Genomic DNA, 5,476 nt, shown 5'->3' with positions numbered 1-5,476 from the left:
ATGATTTTTGACAAAGATGCAAAAGCAATTCTACAGTGGATAGACAGATGTTTCAACAAATGATATTTAAGCAACTGGACATCCATAGACAAAATGAAGCTCAAAAATTTTTAACACAAAATGGACATTGAATATATCAGTATTCCATAAAGCTATAACATTTAGATACAAAATATGAAAAATATTCAGGATATAGGGTTAAAGAAATCATTATAGACCTGACTCCAACAGTATAATCTTTTTTTTCTTATCTCTGATATTTTAATAGGAAAAGAACATCAAATGCATATAATAGAGGAAATAAAGACAATAGGATACAAAAAACCCTCAAATATGCATTTGAGAACTGCATGTTACCACCACTTCTCCTTCCTTCAGTAAAATCTGTTAGTGAACCACATTCCCACAGAACTAAAAATTTTATTCGATTCTCTTCTTCATGACCAGAGATTTAAAACTTATAGGGGAAAAAAAAGAAAAACAGCATTGCATGACAATGGAAACAAAGTTCAATAAGAACCTCCTTTTAAGTGAGAACCTATGGACAAAAATTATAATCTTATAACAATTTTTTGTAATCACAGTCCATTTGAGCCTTGGTCTTTATGAAGGTACTGCAGTTTGAATAGAAAACTATAAATATATAAGGCTCAGGGGAGAGTATAATACATATTACTGTATTTAATAGTCCACAGATCTAGAAACCTTTTGAGGGGGGAAGGAAAATGATAGCCAATTGAATCTTTACTTAAGAATACGTAAGTATGAAAACTTCCTGGGTCAAGGGCACTCAAAATAGAACTATACTTTGTGAAAGTATACAGCTTAGATACATTGTTTTTAAGGAAAGAAACAGCATTGAATACCTGCAGTCTCTTCCAAAAAGTATATTTTAAATTAACAGGAAGTAATTCTAATAGTGTAAATGCATCTGGTTCAGAACAAGACTGAATAGCGTATTCAAAATCTGTCCATAAAAGTAGTGATGGCACATATTTAATAACAAAGAATTAGGCTATAAAAAAGTTCAGGTCAGAATTAGTTTTTAAAATACATCTCATTTGTTCTTCTTCGTGGTGAGCATAATAAAGTTGCATGGGTTGGTTCACTTTCCAGTTTTTCTAATTGACCAATTAAAAAAAAAGAGCCATTTAATACCGTGAACTTTCCACTGGCTGTTGCTGTATAAACTGTAGACTGCTTCTTACGGGCTGTGTCAAGGTTCATCTGATTTGATTCTCTTTTGCTTCACAGTTCTAAGTTAACTTCACAGCCAGAGACTTTGATAAATAACCAACAGTGGCATTACTTGAAGTCTTTATGTATGTCACCTTTTGCCGTAAGTGTGGCATGAATACTAACTCAATTTCATTAGCACCATTTAACAGTGGATCAATTGTTACTGTTGCAGTGTTATTACCAAGTTCAAGCTGAGAATCGCCAGATGTTTTGACCCGTTTGTTGCTAGGGCCTGCATCCTGGTAGCTATGTATGGATGCATTTCTACAGTGCTAACTGTCACCATGATCTTCTGCTCCAGGACAATTTTCAATCTGTTGCTTCTTGCCTTGCTGCAATCTGTCCATGACCTGGATCTTCAGACCTTCTTCAGTGCTGTAACAGAATGCCTGCTGATCATCATGCTTGTTGACGCTGGCTAATTTTCTTGATGAGCTTCATACTCATTAGACATGGATAAATTTTGCTGATGAGTGCATCAAAGTTTGGGTCTGGCCTTAGCTATATTTTTGGAAGCGAGTTTAATGCAACTGGTAAGACATTCTTCATTGCCACTTCTCAGGGCTGAGATAATACAATCAGCACAAAAATGGTGCCAACACTCTTTTGTAGTCAAAATGTCCATCATCATACCCAAACAAATTGGGCACATTGATTTGCTGTGGCACCATCTAGATGAGATCACAATTCCAAGCCATCTGTTATTGCCTCCTGAGGTGTTCTTTGTAATTTGTGCAAGTTCAGTCTCCATGTTTTGCTTGATGGTTGAGCTCCATTTTTCTTCACAGCCTGAGATATTACTGCTTCTGCCCCCAGGCCGGGGATGCATTTGCCATGGCTGGCTGGAACGAGACTCTGGGATCAGCAACCAGGGACCCTGGCACTGCTGCACAATATGGTGAGCCTGGGCTTTCTCAGTGGCGCTTGTGAAACACAAAAGGGGCTTCTTAATATTCAGGATAGATTGAGGGGAATTGCATGTAGGGCGGGAAGTAGAAGTAAGGAGAGGAACCACTGACGCAGATGTACTCTGGGAGGGGGCTCTGCCCAGTGCTGGCCTGGAGATGTCTAGCCACCCCACCTTCCTGTGGCCCCGCAGACCCACCGCCTGCAGTATAATATTAACCGTAACAAATCACCATAATAAGCCTCATCAAAATTAAACTTTTGATCTCGAAAAATCTTAAGAGATGCAAATATAAATTTCAATAAGTAAAAACTTCCAAGCCAAATATCAAAGTGCATATATCTGGGACATACAAAGATCTCCAAACACCAGGAGGGACGAATCATTTAGAAAATTGACAAATCATAGACATTTCACTTCTTGGAATATGCAGATAGGTAACTACAGCAAAAGGTTCAGAACCATTAATCACTGGGGAATTACATATTAAAACTATAATTGGAAGCTTTGGGACACATTTCAAAAGGCCAAGAATGATACCAAAAGTAGGCAAGAATACCAAGATGTTTGTGGTTGTTTGGAAGCATAGAAGGTCTGTTGATGAACTGATTTTGTAATAAAATAATTACCTGTATCCTACTAACAAGATTTTGTTAAACCAAATATATTGATACTATGCCATGTCAGATACTTCCTAGTAGAATAGTGTTTCTGTGGTCAGCTGAACTAACAGATTAGTAGCACTGTAACTTGAAAAGGAATCAGCTGTAATGAGACACTGACAATAATGCTTAGGGAGTCTACTGTGTAACATAGTATATCCTCTAAATAAAATAAGTTCCTCTAGATCATACAAGGGAAGCACATATTACGAGTCTTCCTTCTGAGTTAGATCAACTCTAACCAGAAGCCAGAACTGTAGCATAGAGTGGTTGCTTCTGCATCAGAAAGTCTGGGATAGAAGATGTGTTGCTACGCTTCTGCAGATATGATAGCCTGTGGTGTGACACTGACATAGACGTTAGCATGAACATGGTTGGCTTCATCAAATGCAGGATATTTATAGGAACAATTGAGGTGCTTTATCAAGCGGATGAGTTGAGATTTATGTCTGTGGTTCATGCTTCGAAGCGGGGTCTATTATACTTTCAGTTTGTAGTTTTCCAAGAGGCACACCAAACACCAGGCTATTGGCACTAGTTTAGGCTTTAATAACATTTTAACAAGTCTCAACAAGATGAGTATTGGCAAGACAATGAAAAAGGGACTGTGTTCTATTCACTTAGCTGAGTGATCATGTCATTTTGTATTCTTCACAGCTGGTATTAAGGTTGGACACATATGGAATCCCAGTAGATTCTATCAATCTTGAACTTAGCCAAATCATCAATGAATAAGTTCCAAAAACTTTCTGATAAGAGAATGCAATGGAAGATGGCATTTGGACTGCAGTTGTTTTGCCACTTTTAAAGTAGAGATATGTGGACCAAGGCAGTCACCTCCATTCCTGATTGAAAATGTTCTATTTGACAAATATGGCCTGTTGCATCTTTTTGCCCTTATTTAAGTTAAGGTCAGCCCAGGACAAATTCAGGAACTCTGTTTCTACCAAAATACAGCGGTGAGCTGATCACTCCAGTCCTGTCTGCTGTGTCGTGGAGATGATACCCAAATCCCAAGCATAGCCTCCCTATTAAGGCTGCCTCCTTTTCTCAAAGGGGCATTGGTGAAAGTCACCCATCATATGGACTCAATATTTGGAGATGTCATTAGTACTGAAGAAACACAAGAAAGTTGTCTATCAGTTTGATGAATTTTTCCATGATGAATTTTTCCACTACCAGTTTGTATCATCTACAAAATATTTGAGGATTTTCCAATATAAAAGATAAAGAAGATTGTCAAAGTAAAGCACATACCATTTCTAATTCCAAAAGTAAAAAATGTGGTAATTGTCATAGGGAGTAAATGTTTTTAATTCATTCACACTGTCCTGAAAATTTTAACATGGCAGGCATGTTTACTTCGGTTTATTAATGGCCTTCACAGGTGATAGAGTGAAACATTCTTCAGATTGTTTAGACTAATGACTCTAACTTCAAACCAGTACAATGTCCTGTGTACAGTGAAATTTTGAGAATCAGAATGTAGCAACACTCTAACACTTAGCCATAGATTGCAAATGAAAGGAGAATGGGTTTAGGAAAGCGATTCATTTACTGCATTTTCTTTTCCTTCTGCATTTTTAATTATGAAGAATTAATTTTTGCCCTCACATTTTTGTGAAGTATTTGGTATGACATGCATTCCAACTTTAATTTTAGAGGAGGAAATAATATCATTACATTGAATTGGTCCAAAATATTCCAACCCCAAAGTCATGGTAGAGTGTCTCCACAACTGTGCTTAAACCCTTTAGCTAAATCTGAATGCCTGTCCTTGCATGGTCTGAAGAGAATTGTGATTGTGTCATTCATGTTCCTCACTCCCATATGTTTGATTATTTCCCACTGTGCATCTCCCAACATACTCAGAAGGGCATGTGCAGCATTTGATTTCTCTTGTGCTAATGGAGAAATAGGTTCCTTCCCTAATTATGTCGATTTTTTCTGAAGTACTTAAGTTTTCAGTAAAGGCTTTAAGAAGGGATGGTGGCACATAGGAGGAAGTTGGTATCATATCCTGCCATCAAACTAGATATGCATTTGCTTTTTTTTATGTAAACATGGTGATGGCTCAGGGCTCCACCAAATAAACTTTCCATATCGGAGTCTGCTTAGTGTTTTGTGTTGGATGCTGCGATCTGCTTGGATGACACCATCTGTTTAAGTCGTAGAAGTCCTTAACTCAGCAGTTATAGGTACATTGACTTTGACATAGGATCTTGCAGTTTAGGTCTTAGCTGATTCAGCCTTTTGTCAGGCAAGGTGACTTTCTGAGGAGCCCAACTTAATCCAAAGCAGATGCTCCTTAATACCAAGATCCCACTTTCTAGTTTTCTTCTTAGATTGGTGTTATTTCCCAGCATATGAAGCTGAACTGCAAGAATTTACCTACATTTCTGGAGGTAATTTTCTCAGTCTGAAATGTTTCACCTTCATCATTATTGAAAACTCAGTCTGGAGCGGTAAGTGCCTCTAAGCAATTGTCAGAGAATCACTGTGGTTTCTCATAGGAGGTTTTCTGTCTCAGGGTAATCTCCCAAAAAGGTGTAAAGCTTCCTTAAAAGGAGACATACTGGGGCTGGAGAGATGGCTCAGTGGTCTAAAGCACCTACTTGGAACAAGCTTAGCAAAAGCATCAGGGACCGCGGTTCAATCCCCCAGCACC

The 5,476-nt window shown here is 38.0% G+C and overlaps 1 pseudogene; it reads right to left on the bottom strand.

Moving 5' to 3' along the window:
* Positions 1-1,010: 1,010 nt before the first annotated feature.
* Positions 1,011-3,268, bottom strand: LOC101588912 (annotated as a pseudogene).
* Positions 3,269-5,476: the final 2,208 nt, after the last annotated feature.

This window comes from Octodon degus, unplaced genomic scaffold, assembly GCF_000260255.1.
Source record: "Octodon degus isolate 3935 unplaced genomic scaffold, OctDeg1.0 scaffold00097, whole genome shotgun sequence".
NCBI classification, from domain to species: domain Eukaryota; kingdom Metazoa; phylum Chordata; class Mammalia; order Rodentia; family Octodontidae; genus Octodon; species Octodon degus.
The sequence above is the reverse complement of the archived record's forward strand: the minus strand, read 5'-3'. Positions and strand labels throughout refer to the sequence as shown.